Source organism: Bombus vancouverensis, chromosome 17, assembly GCF_051014615.1.
Source record: "Bombus vancouverensis nearcticus chromosome 17, iyBomVanc1_principal, whole genome shotgun sequence".
Classification (NCBI taxonomy): domain Eukaryota; kingdom Metazoa; phylum Arthropoda; class Insecta; order Hymenoptera; family Apidae; genus Bombus; species Bombus vancouverensis.
Window position 1 is genome coordinate 4492567 of NC_134927.1, and position 19085 is coordinate 4511651.

Genomic DNA, 19085 nt, shown 5'->3' on the forward strand with positions numbered 1-19085 from the left:
GCAATTTATTATTTAAGTCGTAGTATAGTTAGTTGTCGCGAGTTCTTTGAAAAAATGTCTTTTTAAAATGTGTCACATTGTTCACACTATATGTAGCTTTTTTTCATAATAATTCTTTATATTTCTTTATTTGCTCGTTTCGTTTCGTTTCGGTCTACAAATATTCGAAACATGTTGAAATTTATGAATATATTTTAGTTACCACTGAAAATGCAATTGAAGCGGTGGATTGTAACTGCTCTTTACGCTTGACGAGTATACTCGTCGTGACACGAAATAGTGTCATTTCTTCATGACGAGTATACTCGTCAAAAACAGCCAACTGATTACAATACATATTATTTAACAGTCGTTTTTATATGGTTGCTGTCTTTCGTTGGCTCAAACCTGCCTACTTTTTATCGACGTCTGCGAACTGGGTCGTTCGAGGCCTCTAAAGCTTTTTTAGGTTTTCGTGTTTTAAAAAAATCCCACAGAATTCTCGAATGCTGTTCCAAGCTTCTAGAACGTCATACAACAGTGTTTGTTGCTACCAGTGTCATCTGAATTTTTCTAACGAATAATTCATTCCTATTATAATAATTTTTTGAAAAATGAAAAATGAAATAAAATAATTGGTTGAAAACGAGCCTCTTAATATCCTTTAATAGTCGTTCTCGATAAAATTTCTCGTTTACGTTATTGCGTTCGTATTGTACGAAAACCGATCTGCATTTTAACGAAACGCGTTGTTATCGTTTACGGTTTGTTTTCTGGAAACAATTGATGAAATAATTAATACAGCAAATTTCTGTCATATCGTTTGATTATCGACAATAAAGTATTTGCATTTCGTTTCCTAATGACGCGCAATAATGAACATTTCACTAATGATGCCACCCATTCCGATCAACTTCTTTTTACATATTTGCTTCGTTAGCGATTGAAAATAAAAGCAACAATCGTATCTTCATTTTATAATAACAACTTCACAGCAGTTGTACGATTAACTCTCGTATCGATTTTACGGTAATTAAAGCCACGTGATTCGCTAGCTATTTTACCATAAATTATAATATATTTAATACGTTGAAAATTGACTGTTATAATTTACGGACGAAACGAAATATTATATCTGTACGTGTTATAAATAATAGGAAACAAAACGGCGTTCGTCTGATTTTTCACCGATGTCTGAATCAACTTCATCTAAAATAAACTAAAATAAACTTCACTGTCCTGCTATCACAAATATTATTTTTTATTTTACACTTTGGGTATCGCTTGGTACAGCCGACTATACACATGCACAAATTTTTTCACTCCATTCAAATGATTGATTTTCCATTTTCGACCGCCTTCTCTTTATTAAATGGAAGGTTTTCAAAAAAATTGCACGTCGATATCGGTTTCTTATTATTCAAGCGCACAATGTAAAACGTTCTGTTTATAGCATTCTCTGCTTTTCTACTGTTTTACTTAACAGTAGTTGTTGCGAATTTTCAACTAAGCGCCCATCAATCAGGTTGCGACTGATCGGTTGATATCGTGAACGAGATTAACGTCCACCGTGGAGGTAAATTACAGATGTGGAGTATGTTTAGGTTATTTATTTGCATCCTTCATTATACGCAAAGAGAATCACTAGCACATTAAGGTACAGATCTAAGTTATACCTACTTAATACTCTTTAGTATACTAGGAAGAGTTCTAGGCTCTGACGAACACTGTTTTAAGACTCTGTTGCACTACCTCAAAAAGCTTCTCCTGATTCTTGTGTACTAACTTTCCATCCCCTGAGCTTAATGCTTACCATCACTTTATCGGATGCTAATCTATTATTTCAAATCTTTTTCTTGTGTGCTCTCTGGTACTGTTAATTGATACTAGACGTTTACTTTACATCTGACCCATTGGCCACTTAGACTGCTTATTAGTCTCTTAATGAGACTGAGTACTAATGTACGTTTATGTGTTACTTAATACTGTTTAGTATACTAGGAAGAGTTCTGAGCTCTGATGAACACTGCTTTAAGTCTCTGTTCGCACTACCTCAAAAAGTTTCTCCTGATTCTTATGTACTAACTTTCCATCCCCTGAGCTTAATGCTTACCATCACTTTATCGGATGCTTATCTATTATTTCAAATCTTTTTCTTGTGTGCTCTCTGGTACTGTTAATTGATACCAAACGTTTACTTTACATCTGACCCATTGACCACTTAGACTGATTATTAGTCTCTTAATGAGACTGAGTACTAATGTACGTTTATGTGTTACTTAATACTGTTTAGTATACTAGGAAGAGTTCTAGGCTCTGACAAACACTGTTTTAAGACTCTGTTGCACTACCTCAAAAAGCTTTTCCTGATTCTTATGTACTAACTTTAAATCCCCTGAGTTTAATGCTTACCATCCTTTTGTCAGATGCTAATCTATTACTTCAAATCTTTTTCTTGTGTGATCTCTGGTATTGTTAATTGATACCAAACCTTTACTTTACATCTGACCCATTGGCCACTTAGACTGCTTATTAGTCTCTTAATGAGACTGAGTACTAATGTACGTTTATGTGTTACTTAATACTGTTTAGTATACTAGGAAGAGTTCTAAGCTCTGATGAACACTGCTTTAAGTCTCTGTTCGCACTACCTCAAAAAGCTTCTCCTGATTCTTATGTACTAACTTTAAATCCCCTGAGCTTAATGCTTACCATCACTTTATTGGATGCTAATCTATTGCTTCAGATCTTGTACTTGTGTGATCTCTGGTATTGTTAATTGATACCAAACCTTTACTTTACATCTGACCCATTGGCCACTTAGACTGCTTATTAGTCTCTTAATGAGACTGAGTACTAATGTACGCTTATGTGTTACTTAATACTGTTTAGTATACTAGGAAGAGTTCTGAGCTCTGATGAACACTGCTTTAAGTCTCTGTTCGCACTACCTCAAAAAGCTTCTCCTGATTCTTATGTACTAACTTTCCATCCCCTGAGCTTAATGCTTACCATCACTTTATCGGATGCTTATCTATTATTTCAAATCTTTTTCTTGTGTACTCTCTGGTATTGTTAATTGATACTAGACCTTTACTTTACATCTGACCCATTGGCCACTTAGACTGCTTATTAGTCTCTTAATGAGACTGAGTACTAATATACGTTTATGTGTTACTTAATACTGTTTAGTATACTAGGAAGAGTTCTAAGCTCTGATAAACACTGCTTTAAGTCTCTGTTCGCACTACCTCAAAAAGCTTCTCCTGATTCTTATGTACTAACTTTAAATCCCCTGAGTTTAATGCTTACCATCCTTTTGTCGGATGCTAATCTATTGCTTCAAATCTTTTTCTTGTGTACTCTCTGGTATTGTTAATTGATATCAGACCTTTACTTTACATCTGACCCATTGGCCACTTAGACTGCTTATTAGTCTCTTAATGAGACTGAGTACTAATGTACGTTTATGTGTTACTTAATGCGGTTTAGTATACTAGGAAGAGTTCTAGGCTCTGATGAACACTGTTTTAAGACTCTGTTTGCACTACCTCAAAAAGCTTCTCCTGATTCTTATGTACTAACTTTCCATCCCCTGAGCTTAATGCTTACAATCACTTTATCGGATGCTAATCTATTACTTCAGATCTTGTACTTGTGTACTCTCTAGTATTGTTAATTGATACCAGACGTTTACTTTACATCTGACCCATTGGCCACTTAGACTGTTTATTAGTCTCTTAATGAGACTGAGTACTAATGTACGTTTATGTGTTACTTAATGCGGTTTAGTATACTAGGAAGAGTTCTAAGCTCTGATGAACACTGTTTTAAGACTCTGTTCGCACTACGTCAAAAAGCTTTGCCTGGTTCTTATGACCTGACTTTCGTCATTGATGCGTGTCACTGATTGCATTTAGTCATTAATTTAATTAATTGCTTTTGCCCTATTACCCTCGCGTATCTCATTCTTATCGCTTTTAATTACCACGCTGTATTTATGCTTCCCAATACCTGGACAGATAATCTTCATAATCTTTGTATTTATCGTTGTAACGAGGACAGTGGCACTTGTGTTTTCTTTTAATCAAAAGGGGCACATAATTGCACAGTGGGCGCTGTGCAATAGAAGATTAAGGAAAATTGAAAATAAACAACTGCAGGTAGAACGTACACTGAAGATAAAACTGTAAGTCGAGTGTGTAGAATATTCTTCTTTAGATGACACGTTATTCGCTGTATTTCTCGCCTTTCTTTTTATCTTTTGCTTTTCGCTCTTCGATTTTTAGAGGAACGTGTGAAACTTGAAAAAAAGTGGAATATCCGCGAAATTGTATTTCGTAAATAAAATACAGCGCCTAAGATTTGATAAATTGAATAATAAAACGAGATACATGAAAACACGTGTATTTTTATACTCGCAAATATCTCTGCCGATTCTCTCGTCATCTAATCTATTCAACAAAATAGTAAAACAAAGCAAAAGTGAAACTATCGGTTAGCGGGTAATTTGAATTCTGTAGAATTTACATATTTCTATATTTTTTCATCGTCACGCGCATTATATTATACAATTTCTCCACAAACGCGTTGAAATCCGAGATCTGGCCGCTAGTCACAGTAGACGAAGGGAAAAACGACAGAAGAAAGAAGAAGGAAAATAAAACGAGAACGAGAATCGAGAGTTTCGAACGGGAGTGCACTGTCGTGTGCATCGGAACCGCGAGCGACGAAAAACCAGTGCACAGTCGGCCGGTTTCGCGTGGCCCCGAGTGCCATCATGCGATCAGATCGATTCGGGTCACTGATTTATCGATTAGTCCTGTCGATTTACTTGCTTCGTTTTTTCCGCCCGAATGAATGGCTTCTTTATCTCTGGCAATAGTTGAGGTCGTGAAGTCGTGGTAGGAGCGCAGCGTCTGGACCACTTCATTATCTAGTCGCACGACTTTTCCCCAGAATTTCCCCCAATTCTTACACAAAACACGCTTTCAGAAGCAAGTAGATATTCCACCTTTTTTCTCTAGAAACGAGAAATACGAGCAACTTAGGAATTCTAGCTGAGATTTTATGCAAAATCTCGAACGAGTTGGTTGGATGCGTTTTCGATGCTTAGGTTGATGGTAAAACAGTAGCAAAAAAGGTGCACGTAAAATAATTGTTTTTGTAAAATTCAAGGTATCTTTTGTATCTTGCTTTACAAATTCGTTTAATATCGATGTTATCTTCCTTTCTAATATTAAATTCCTCAGTTTTGTTTCCACATTTTTGATCGTTTTGGTCATTTTTATCCGCCATAGCACACCCGTATATTTTTATAATTTTGAGGATGGAAATTGTAGCAAAAAATAAATAAATAAACAAAAAATTGCTGCGCCATAAGTATAGTTTCTCTGTTTAAAGAATCGAACGCACGTACGGTGCATCCAGCGAGCGAAAAGAGAAATCGAGCGCCGCGAAGCTTACGACAAGCACACGGTCAGCCGACCGTTTTTCAAACTCATTTCTCTCGAAAACGAAGCCTCAAACGAAAAAATGTTACTCTTCTTTTTCGACTTATTTTTTCACGTAGAATCACCACTCCAACCCTTGTATACGTGTCTATGTATGTATACGCTGCGTACGTATATCGTCACACGTGCTTCTTCTCCCTCCTATGCACGTAATTTTCTTAATAACTTACTTTACTTTTCTCTAACTTATTTTACCACAAGAACACAGCGATAACACGCGTAGCATGTAGAACGAAGCTGCCAGTCGACAACAGGTTGTTACGTACACGTACGTCCACATAAATAGTTCAGTTTTCGAACACTGAAATATGATACGCAGGTTTTCGTCCACGCGACGCGTCTGTGTGCCTAATCTGCTGTGTTGTCGAGGCTGCACTGTATGTGTGCACGCATATACACGAGACTCGAGGATGCATCAACTGATCCGATGTAACTTAAAATCGAGGAACAGATAAGAATGATAAAAAGCGCGAGTCATTAACATTCCCATGTCGAAATACGTATCTAGTTATGGTAATTGCTACTAATTATAGCGACCAAAGCTACAAATTCTTGGAATTTATCTTATCGTGGTGAAATGACTCACGGGATATCATAGAAATATTTTGATATATCGAGTCAACCAGATATCCAACGCCAATTCGAAATACGTGGTAGCCATCGCTATTTCGTGTGGCGCCACACACAACGCGGAAATAAATTAACAGTAGCCATTTTTTATTACGATCGCTGACCATGCGAATAAGAAACCGCGTCATTTCGAAGGTCGTTGTGGGTCTACAACGAAATCGGTGAATTTATGGAATTTATGGAAAATTTCGAAACCTGCAAGTTGCCAAGACGCGCGTAGTTTTGAAGAATAAAAAAAAATTGGTACAAGAAATATTTGAGGTTTGTAGCCATTATGGTTCCGTTTCTTTAACCATCTTCATAGATGTACATATTTAAGTATATATTTGTCTACAAATATAAAGATAACAGTTTATTTATTTCTACGCGTATATGTTCATACGTAGTTCAGTTTTCTCAAGAGTCAAAATTGTAAATTAATTATTGGATTGGCAACTAAGTGACTGCGGATTTTGTCATTGGGTGGTATTGACAAAATCCGCAATTACTTAGTTGCCAACCCAATACATTGGATATTGCGCAACACAGAAACACATCTCTGTTCTCCCTTTTTTCTTTTTCTTCGCGCGTTTCGTTGCTCGCAGTTTGCGAACGAATATCGCACGCTGCGATCTCGCACGGCGAAATGGAAACGCAAACGGTGGAATATTTTCTAATCGTCTGCTGCTGGTTCGCTCGCTGCGATCGCGATAACTGCCAACTTCGCAGCCCCAAGTTTAATTGCCATTTGCCTGCGTGTAAAATTTGCTTCGTTTTTCCGGCGAAATTTCCTTCGTTTCAACCAACAGTGCAGCGTTTGTCACGTGTCTAGGGCCGTTTGAAAAAAGAGAAATGATGGACAAGGTAATTGTCATCGTTGCACGAAATAAATAAGTCCACTGGCTTCGACCTTCATTTCATCGTAAATTAGTCAAATTTGTGAAGTCGATTAAAATTAGCAAATTCGATGGAAAGGTATAGACCAATAAGAATACTCGTTGCAAAAGCTTCGTCAAACGCAAGATGATCTGCACCAGCTGCCGCGGCGATTGTCTGAAAAGTCGATTTTAACGCCAACGATGAAACAGCATTAAACAGACTGTTCATATTCGAACAGTCGATGAATTCGAATTTGTTTGATTGACATTTGCAATTGATTTATATATATATTTATATTCTAGAAAAGTTAATTAATTGTGTATGTTAATTATTAATTGAAACATATTGTGCAAACTTAAATAGCGAAATTTGGAAAGAAATTTTGGACAGAAAAGAAATGCTATGGGCAAGTGGTCGCGATGATCCACAGATTCTGAGCAGCGGTAACGTTACATGATGGCAGCAGCAATTTTATTAAAAATATAATTTAATTATAAATATGATTTGAAGAACTTTGAAAATGAAACTGTGCCAATTTCTAGTATAAAAAATAGTAGAAAAATATTTCCCGCTGTTGGTCGTAAAGAAGGCTTTTGGAGTAGACTCTAATAAAATTTTATTTTTTTCTAGTCTTCCTTTCTTTTTTCTATTTTTCTATTTTCTATTGTTTTCATATTATTTGTTTCATTGACGTAAACGCAGAATTACGCCAGAAAAGGATAAGCTGATATTTAGCAAATGTCATGAAACACGGAATTAATGGACCTGAAATGGATTACGTACATTTTTCTTGCTTTACGAGGCAACGGCGCAAAATTGTAGGATATTACGGTCGATCGTACACGTCGAAACGATGTATCACATTTTGCGAAGGTATCGCACGATCGAAATGTTCTGAATTTAGATCTTCTTTTCGGAAGCACGCGAGTTTGCATAGAAAAAGACATCACATTACGGTTGGCAACTAAATGATTGCGGATTTTGTCATTAGATGGTATTGAGAAAATACGCAATCACTTAGTTGCCAACGAAACGGCTAACGAAAGAAAATTGGAAAAAGCGTATTTGAAATATGGTTGATAAATTGCGATAGCAGAGTATCAAACAAGCTACCAAAGTTAAGCAATGTGTCCATAAATCAACAGTTAAGTGAGTAGCTAAAACGCGTGGCAAAAAGAGAGCGACGACGAGTATACTCGTCAAGCTGAGAGTACGCGTGGCTGTATAACACAGAATTAAGTTTCAACGAAACGATCGTTTCATTTCTCAAATTTATTACTAAATTGAAATTTAAACAGCAAATTGTATCCAATTTTTATATACAACGTGTATACTCGTCAAGCAGAGAGTACGCGTGGCTGTATAACACATAATTAGGTTTCAACGAAATGATTTTCAATGAGATGACTGTTTCATTCCTCAACTTTATTACTAAATTCAAATTTAAACTGCAAAATTGTAGCTACTTTTCACGCGACGAGTATACTCGTCAAGCTGAGAGTACGCGTGGCTGTATAACACAGAATTAAGTTTCAACGAAACGATTGTTTCATTCCTCAATTTTATTATTAAATTGAAATTTAAACAACAAATTGGAACCAGCTTTTCATAGGTTTGTTGTCAAGCAGAGAGTACGGGTGGCGGTATAACACAGAATTAAGTTTCAACAAAACGATTGTTTCATTTCTCAACTTTATTATTAAATCGAAATTTAAACTGCAAAGTTGTAGCTACTTTTCACGCGACGAGTATACTCGTCAAGCTGAGAGTACGCGTGGCTGTGTAACACAGAATTAAGTTTCAACGATATGACTGTTTCATCTCTCAATTTTATTATGAAATTGCAATTTAAACAACAAATTGTGACCAATTTTCTAGAGTACACTCATCAAGCAGAGAGTACGCGTGGCTGTATAACACATAATTGGGTTTCAACGAAATGATTTTCAATGAGATGACTGTTTCGTTTCTCAACTTTATTACTAAATCGAAATTTAAACTGCAAAATTATAGGTACTTTTCACGCGACGAATATACTCGTCAAGCAGAGAGTACGCGTGGCTGTATAACACATAATTAGGTTTCAACGAAATGATTTTCAATGAGATGACTGTTTCGTTTCTCAACTTTATTATTAAATCGAAATTTAAACTGCAAAATTGTTGCTACTTTTCACGCGACGAGTATACTCGTCAAGCTGAGAGTACCCATGGCTGTGTAACACAGAATTAAGTTTCAACGAAACGATTGTTTCATTCCTCAGTTTTATTATTAAATTGAAATTTAAACAACAAATTGTAACTTCTTTTCTTCACTACACTCGTCAAGCAGAGAGTACGCGTGGTTGTATAACACATAATTAAGATTCAACGAAACGATTGTTTCATTTCTCTATTTTATTACTAAATTGCAATTTAAACAACAAATTGTAACTTCTTTTCTTCACGACACTCGTCAAGCAGAGAGTACGCGTGGCTGTATAACACATAATTAGGTTTCAACGAAATGATTTTCAATGAGATGACTGTTTCGTTTCTCAACTTTATTACTAAATCGAAATTTAAACTGCAAAATTGTTGCTACTTTTCACGCGACGAGTATACTCGTCAAGCTGAGAGTACGCGTGGCTGTATAACACAGAATTAAGTTTCAACGAAACGATTGTTTCATTCCTCAATTTTATTATTAAATTGAAATTTAAACAACAAATTGGAACCAGCTTTTCATAGGTTTGTTGTCAAGCAGAGAGTACGGGTGGCGGTATAACGCAGAATTAAGTTTCAACAAAACGATTGTTTCATTTCTCAACTTTATTATTAAATCGAAATTTAAACTGCAAAATTGTTGCTACTTTTCACGCGACGAGTATACTCGTCAAGCTGAGAGTACGCGTGGCTGTGTAACACAGAATTAAGTTTCAACGATATGACTGTTTCATCTCTCAATTTTATTATGAAATTGCAATCTAAACAACAAATTGTGACCAATTTTCTAGAGTACACTCATCAAGCAGAGAGTACGCGTGGCTGTATAACACATAATTGGGTTTCAACGAAATGATTTTCAATGAGATGACTGTTTCGTTTCTCAACTTTATTACTAAATTGAAATTTAAACTGCAAAATTGTAGCTACTTTTCACGCGACGAGTATACTCGTCAAGCTGAGAGTACGCGTGGCTGTGTAACACAGAATTAAGTTTCAACGAGATGACTGTTTCATCTCTCAATTTTATTATGAAATTGCAATTTAAACAACAAATTGTGACCAATTTTCTAGAGTACACTCATCAAGCAGAGAGTACGCGTGGCTGTATAACGCATAATTAGGTTTCAACGAAATGATTTTCAATGAGATGACTGATTCGTTTCTCAACTTTATTACTAAATTGAAATTTAAACTGCAAAATTGTAGCTACTTTTCACGCGACGAGTATACTCGTCAAGCTGAGAGTACGCGTGGCGGTATAACACAGAATTAAGTTTCAACGAAACGATTGTTTCATTCCTCAGTTTTATTATTAAATTGAAATTTAAACAACAAATTGAAACCAGCTTTTCACGGGTTTGTTGTCAAGCAGAGAGTACGGGTGGCGGTATAACACAGAATTAAGTTTCAACAAAACGATTGTTTCATTTCTCAACTTTATTATTAAATCGAAATTTAAACTGCAAAATTGTTGCTACTTTTCACGCGACGAGTATACTCGTCAAGCTGAGAGTACCCATGGCTGTGTAACACAGAATTAAGTTTCAACGAAACGATTGTTTCATTCCTCAGTTTTATTATTAAATTGAAATTTAAACAACAAATTGTAACTTCATTTCTTCACTACACTCGTCAAGCAGAGAGTACGCGTGGCTGTATAACACATAATTAAGATTCAACGAAACGATTGTTTCATTTCTCTATTTTATTACTAAATTGCAATTTAAACAACAAATTGTAACTTCTTTTCTTCACGACACTCGTCAAGCAGAGAGTACGCGTGGCTGTATAACACATAATTAGGTTTCAACGAAATGATTTTCAATGAGATGACTGTTTCGTTTCTCAACTTTATTACTAAATCGAAATTTAAACTGCAAAATTGTAGCTACTTTTCACGCGACGAGTATACTCGTCAAGCTGAGAGTACGCGTGGCTGTGTAACACAGAATTAAGTTTCAACGAGATGACTGTTTCATTTCTCTATTTTATTACTAAATTGCAATTTAAACAACAAATTGTAACTTCTTTTCTTCACTACACTCGTCAAGCAGAGAGTACGCGTGGCTGTATAACACATAATTAGGTTTCAACGAAATGATTTTCAATGAGATGTTTGTTTCGTTTCTCAACTTTATTACTAAATTGAAATTTAAACTGCAAAATTGTAGCTACTTTTCACGCGACGAGTATACTCGTCAAGCTGAGAGTACGCGTGGCTGTGTAACACAGAATTAAGTTTCAACGAGATGACTGTTTCATCTCTCAATTTTATTATGAAATTGCAATTTAAACAACAAATTGTGACCAATTTTCTAGAATACACGCATCAAGCAGAGAGTACGCGTGGCGGTATAACACAGAATTAAGTTTCAACGAAACGATTGTTTCATTCCTCAGTTTTATTATTAAATTGATATTTAAACAACAAATTGAAACCAGCTTTTCATGGGTTTGTTGTCAAGCAGAGAGTACGGGTGGCGGTATAACACAGAATTAAGTTTCAACAAAACGATTGTTTCATTTCTCAACTTTATTATTAAATCGAAATTTAAACTGCAAAATTGTAGCTACTTTTCACGCGACGAGTATACTCGTCAAGCTGAGAGTACGCGTGGCTGTGTAACACAGAATTAAGTTTCAACGAAACGATTGTTTCATTCCTCAATTTTATTATTAAATTGAAATTTAAACAACAAATTGGAACCAGCTTTTCATAGGTTTGTTGTCAAGCAGAGAGAACGCGTGGTTGTATAACACAGAATTAAGATTCAACGAAACGATTGTTTCATTTCTCTATTTTATTACTAAATTGCAATTTAAACAACAAATTGTAACTTCATTTCTTCACTACACTCGTCAAGCAGAGAGTACGCGTGGCTGTATAACACATAATTAGGTTTCAACGAAATGATTTTCAATGAGATGACTGTTTCGTTTCTCAACTTTATTACTAAATTGAAATTTAAACTGCAAAATTGTAGCTACTTTTCACGCGACGAGTATACTCGTCAAGCTGAGAGTACGCGTGGCGGTATAACACAGAATTAAGTTTCAACGAAACGATTGTTTCATTTCTCAAATTTATTATTAAATTGAAATTTAAACAACAAATTGTAATCACTTTGTACATCTGGCGCATACACTCGTCAAGCAGAGAGTACGCGTGGCTGTATAACACAGAATTAAGTTTCAACGAAACGACTGTTTCACCTCTCAATTTTATTATTAAATTGCAATTTAAACAGTAGGTTGTAATTGTGCCATTTTCCCAAAAATGTTGCCATTTTTTCATGACGAGAGTTCTGTTCTACATATTTACGCTAACAACTGTGTATTATTGTTGGAAGAAACAAGCTATTGCTTTGAACATTGCGACTGTTTCCTGCAAAATAAACAGCCGTGTTTCTCTCAGCTCGTTTGTTTTTCTCTCTATGCAAAATATGCAAATAATCTCTGGAAAATATGCAAAACACTTTGCGAATATGCTCGCGCAGACATCCATCTTCCCTTTTAAGGTTCCATGTTTGTCGTCGTTGATGCACCGTGTTTTCTAGATCGGCAACATCGAACCTTCTCTCAGTCAGTCATTTTGCACCCACTTCCTTTCTCCTTCCATTGCCTTACGCTCTCCTTTTAACAACCGTCCACCAACAACGTTTTTACGCTTCCAAATCTTTCGTATTTTACGCGACGCGATACGATCGGCGAACGAGCAAAAAGCGCGCGAAATTGAACCGGCCGACGTTGGTTCAAAAAACCGACTTGCCAAAGATATCGCCGTTTTTGCTCGGTTTTATCGTTCAGCGAAAGTACCGCTGTCCCGCGCGTATCTTTCCGATCGATTTGCCATCGTCGCGCGGTCATGTGACAAAAAGGACACGCAAGTTACGTGGCGATGCTCGTTTGCATCAGCCGCGAACGATCGATGATCGTAAATCATCGTTCTCGTGAAAATCGATGCGAAAATAATAAAAGAAATCGGGAAAATGCAGAAGTTTTCCTATTTTTTCAAACTTGTAAATCTTGTATTGGCTTGGCAACTAAGTGATTGCGGATTTTGCCATTAGATGGTATTGAGAAAGTCCGCAATCACTTAGTTGCCAAGCCAATATTTTACCGTATTTTAGCAACTGGTTGAAACTGTGCGAATTTGCATCATCTTTTCTTTGCACGAACAACGTACGGAGGAAAAAGTGAAAGATACGGTGGATTTTCAACTCTGCAATTTTTCTTTTCTATAGATACAGCGATACATGTACAGACTGTTTCATCTGACTCGATAGATTCGTTCGTTTATCGTCGTGGAACGAGTATTGAAATTAATGGCAAACGTTTAGTGATTTTCTCGTTGGAGGTCACGTAAATGCTCATCGTTAAATTTCTTTCCTTTTTTATTTTTGCCAGCTGTAAGATTGCTGTTGTAACGAAAATACGTAGTCGCGTTTAAAAATACTCGGATCTTGAAATGTCGACAAATATAGGAAAATATGTTAGTATGTTTCATAATAATAGAATTTTGCAGAAGGTAAATCACTTACCAATGACAACTCAACTCGTCTTTACCGACGAGTTAAAGCGCCATTTCAATAGATCTGACCTTGACCATATATTTTCTTGCCTAACACATTTGCCCTTCTAATCGAATATTCTCTCGCTCTGATGCTTTCTCCTATCGTAAAAACTAAGCGAGATGTTTAAAATGGCGAAATTAGGCGAAATAAGAAATATCTATACGAATATACTAAAATAGACGCGACGTACTGCTGTTTTCTTGCAGAAAGAAAAACGTACAAATCTGTGGTTAAGCATACAATACGTATAGCTGGATATTAAATGCAAAATTAATCAATAAAATTAATACTTAACTCTTAATACAGTCTGTTACTTTTTCTGTTATAATTTCTCTGAAAACTTGCAAATTCCGTGTCATTAGGTGGTATCGACAAAATACGCCATCGCTTAGTTGCCAATAGCAATATACGTAACAGTAGGAAAAAACTGTCGAGTTATTATTTATGGTCGTCTAAACGTCCAAAGGCAAGCGCCGAAACCAGCGAAGTTCTACGTTAGAAAAAAGTTTCTCACACAAGCCCCATGTTTGGCAGTTTTTTAGCCTAGTTCTCCTTCAGGCTCTGCCAGTGTTTGTATACAATTTCTGGAAAGGACGTTTGGTCGAAGCGCGTTCACGTGGTGTTTATAAATGCGCGTTAGTCGTGTTACTAGGCTGTCTGGAATAAGCAGGAACAGATATACAAGTTTGGAGAAACAGTAGAGTTAGTTTTATTTCAGCGGGAGAAGAGAAAGTGAATTGGCGAAGAAGTAGCGGCTACGTTAAAAAAGAAACGTTTGGCGGAAGATTGGAAAGAAAACAGTGTTAATTGTTTAAGAAAAATTGTATTTTCAACATTTCAAAATGTTTACACCGTTTCGTCGAACGTATGGGGCAGCACCTAACCACACATCAAACTTTCGTGAGTAATCGTAATTAATTTCAGTTTTATTTGGATAATTTAATTGCTGTTTGATTTTATGTGTATAATTGGCATTGATATTTGGGACGTCTTGCGATATCAAAATTCGAACTTTCTCGGTGTTGCTTTTTTTTTTTCTTAATATTTCTTTCAATATATTTTTAAGATATTTTTCTTAATATTTGGACGACAATACAGGTAAGAAACAATAACTGGAAAGTATTTTGTACGTTATCTACGTGGGCTATTGTAACATAACGTAATACATTTTTCTTGGTACTTTGCTATATTTACTGAAAATATAGAGCTTGCCAATTACAATTGTACGAATCTTGTTGTCGCTGATTATACGTGTAGCTATATAGATAGCTATATAGACATATAGCTATATAGCTATATAGCTAGAAATATAGCTATATAGAAAGGACTAAGGAGCGGCAAAAGTTTTTACGTTTGGCAGGGAAACCTATAATAGTGGAAGCGTTATACGCGTTGGCAACGGAAGAGAATAATAGCGTGGTAATCGCGAATCGTTTGGACATGCAAGGTCGGTCTGTAATAGCTGAAACACTTTTCTTATCAACTCGCCTAATGTCTTTCCGACAACGATAACTTTTCCATGGAAATTAAATTCTAGTTGTGCAAACTTGCGTTTCTAAAAATCATTAATTACATATATACGTATGTCTACACTGTGTCTGGTTTATCTCGAACCGAGACACAGTGTTTCAGGCAAAACTTGTATCGTGTATCGGTGTATCAGGTGTATCGGACCCAAATACACGAATAATTCGAAACAATGTTTCAGACGAGAATTATATCGAGGAGGAGAGTAAATAAAATATTTCGAATAGTTTGAATGATAGGAGAACAGATCTCAGATTAAAGTTGTGTAGTATTGAGGGGGACAAATGCTAAAAAATATTTTGAAGAATTTAAATGATAGGAGAAAATGTTTCAGACAAAACTTGCATCGTGAGTGACAATTGCTCAAATATTTCGAATAATTCGAAACAATGTTACAGACAAAAATTATATCGTGGAGACAAATGTTCACATGTTTCGGAAAGTACGAATAACTCGAAACAATGTTTCAGACAAAAATTATACCGAGGAGGAGAACCGCTCAAATATTTCGAATAATTTGAATGATAGGAGAACAGAATTCAGATTAAAGTTGTGTAGTATTGAGGGGGACAAATGCTCAAATATTTCGAAGAATTTGAATGATAGGAGAACAGATTTCAGATTAAAGTTTGCAGTATTGAGGGGGACAAATGCTCAAATATTTCGAATAATTTGAATGATAGGAGAAAGGATTTGAAATTGAAGTTGTATTATGAGCGACAAATGCTTAAATATTTCGAAAAGCACGAATAATTCGAAACAACGTTTCAGACGAAACTTGTATCGTGGGGACAACTGCTCAAATATTTCAAAAAGTACGAATAATTCGAGACAATGTTTCAGACAAAAACTATATGGAGGAAGAGAACCGCTCAAATATTTCGAATAATTTGAATAATAGAAGAAAATGTTTCAGACAAAACTTGTATCGTGGGAACAACTGCTCAAATATTTCAAAAAGTACGAATAATTCGAGACAATGTTTCAGACAAAAATTATATGGAGGAAGAGAACCGCTCAAATATTTCGAATAATTTGAATGATAGGAGAAAATGTTTCAGACAAAACTTGTATTGTAGGGACAACTGCTCAAATATTTCAAGAAGTACGAATAATTCGAAACAACGTTTCAGACAAAACTTGTATCGTGAGGACAACTGCTCAAATATCTCGGAAAACACGAATAATTCGAAATAATTCCTCAGACAAAAATTATATCGAAGAGAAGAACCGCTCAAATTTTTCGAATAATTTGAATGGTAGGAGAAAACGTTTCAGATAAAAGTTGCATAGTATTGAGGGGAACAAATGCTCAAATATTTCTGAGAATTTAAATGATAGGAGAAAATGTTTCAGACAAAACTGGTATCGTGGGGACAACTGCTCAAATATTTCAAAAAGTACGAATAATTCGAGACAATGTTTCAGACAAAAATTATATCGAGGAAGAGAACCGCTCAAATATTTCGAATAATTTGAATGATAGGAGAACAGAATTCAGATTAAAGTTGTGTAGTATTGAGGGGGACAAATGCTCAAATATTTCGAATAATTTGAATGATAGGAGAACAGATTTCAGATTAAAGTTTGCAGTATTGAGGGGGACAAATGCTCAAATATTTCGAATAATTTGAATGATAGGAGAAAGGATTTGAAATTGAAGTTATATTATGAGCGATAAATGCTTAAATATTTCGAAAAGCACGAATAATTCGAAACAACGTTTCAGACAAAACTGGTATCGTGGGGACAACTGCTCAAATATTTCAAAAAGTACGAATAATTCGAGACAATGTTTCAGACAAAAATTATATCGAGGAAGAGAACCGCTCAAATATTTCGAATAATTTGAATAATAGGAGAAAATATTTCAGACAAAACTTGTATCGTGGGAACAACTGCTCAAATATTTCAAAAAGTACGAATAATTCGAGACAATGTTTCAGACAAAAATTATATCGAGGAGAAGAACTGCTCAAATATTTCGAATAATTTGAATGATAGGAGAAAACGTTTCAGATCAAATTTGCGCAGTATTGAGGGGGGGGGGGCAAATGCTCAAATATCACATTAAAAAACATTATAATATTATTATATAATATAAAAATATTATAATAAAAACGTTTCAAACAAAACTTATATCGAGGAGAAGAATTGCAGTTTTCTAATGTTTCCAAAATAGTCATTCAGTGTCGAGTAGTCAGTTTTAGTTATCTGACTTCTTTTGCTCTCTAAAATTCGAACGTTTTCACGACGATATAATTAAGCGGATGATGCGAAAACCACAAGTTCGTAGTGTTTTGAAAACGTCCCAATATCAACTACAAGAACACGTAAGAAAACACGAAGGTCTTCCAGGTATACTAATCCCAATCCCAAACTTCGCACGAAGTTTTAAGGTCAAACTGACAAAAATATAGCGTTTTTTTTTTTATAGCAATTTTTGTCTGAAACATCTTTTTCTATCGTTTGTATCTTTCGAAATATTTGCACGATTCGAGATAAACCGGACACGCTGTACGTACAACTATACCTTAACTCTGTATAGTTTCACATTGGATTCTCCTGTTTCGTAAGATTTGTCTATTTTTTTTCCTCCACTTTACGTAATTGTTATAATATAGATGCACTTGAGCAGCCAGAGCATTCCAATTTTATGAGTCATCGAAATGTTTGTTTATAGTTTCAGACGCAATAATTACGATGATGTGATTTGTGCGTCTCTAATTGTCACTGATTCGTCATTCAACTATCACGATATTAAAATAAAATTGTACATAGAGTAGGTCGCAAACTCGAACGCCCAAACTGTCAGAGTTTAATATCGACAGGCAAAAAGAAGAAAGAAAAATATCGTTATACAGTGTTCGTCAATAGGATGCTTTGACACAGAGTTATAAATAAACGAAATAAACAACGACGCATTTTCCATCGCAGTACGCAGAAGTCGACTGTATTATCGTATCAGCGTAGTTACGTGTTCTTTATCATGTGGCAACAATTTCGTGTACGCAAGCTAACAATTTGATAGTTATAAAATATAACAATATAACAAACACGATTGCCCGCTACCTTTGGCTCCTCGTTTCGAAACGCTTTGCCCTCGCGCCCCGACACAAACTCTGCGTCGATAAACAATGCGACTAATTACGTCGCGCAGTTTTCCAAAGAGAATTTTCCTGAGTTTCGACAACTGCGTCGTTGTCTGTTCATGCCTGCGACATTATCTCTTTGCAGCGCCGCAGCAAGACGTTTATTGGCAAACTTTATGTAACATTTTGTTCTCTTTTTTGTTTTTTTTTTTTTTTTTGTAGATCAAATTCTGGCAGTTTGGTCGTTTAACCAGTTAACTGCAAAATTTCGTTTTAGAGATCTGTGGCGAGGTTAGGTCGTGGAGCGCGTAAATGCGCACGAGCGACGACGAGTATACTCGTCAAACACACCTTAATCGAACTTAACTGGTTTAGTTTCGGACACCCTGTACGTGGAACGTTTCCGACTCATGCACTTTTCATGGAAGACTTGCCTGGAATCAATTGCTTTTTTTGTGATGTAAAATGAATTGAAAAACATTCACAGTCTCGTCGTTATCCGGCGACCTTGAGAATTGTATATAGTATAGTGATATATATATATATGTCGGATTAAGGTTGGAATTTCGGGGGCGTTCGATGAACCTTTATTCACTTTGCCATCGTGGATGCAGCTGATGTTCGTTAGTATAAATGTGGACACTGCAAGGAGCTATGAGTAATAGTGGCGATAGGATGGTCGAGATGATGCTGAAGCGAATTCGG

The 19085-nt window shown here is 35.7% G+C and overlaps 1 protein-coding gene across 7 annotated transcripts in view; it reads left to right on the forward strand.

Annotated features, from left to right (window-relative positions):
* KrT95D (phosphofurin acidic cluster sorting protein KrT95D) overlaps positions 1-19085 on the forward strand; it is a 186313-nt gene that overhangs the window by 14132 nt on the left and 153096 nt on the right. Inside the window, exon 1 of one of the 7 annotated variants that reach the window (XM_076626104.1) lies at positions 14402-14661. The exons of the other annotated variants lie outside the window; for them this stretch is intronic. The gene's annotated coding sequence lies outside the window, so the exon portion shown is untranslated. Of the gene's footprint in view, positions 1-14401; positions 14662-19085 lie in introns of those variants that run through there. 7 annotated transcript variants of the gene reach the window in all.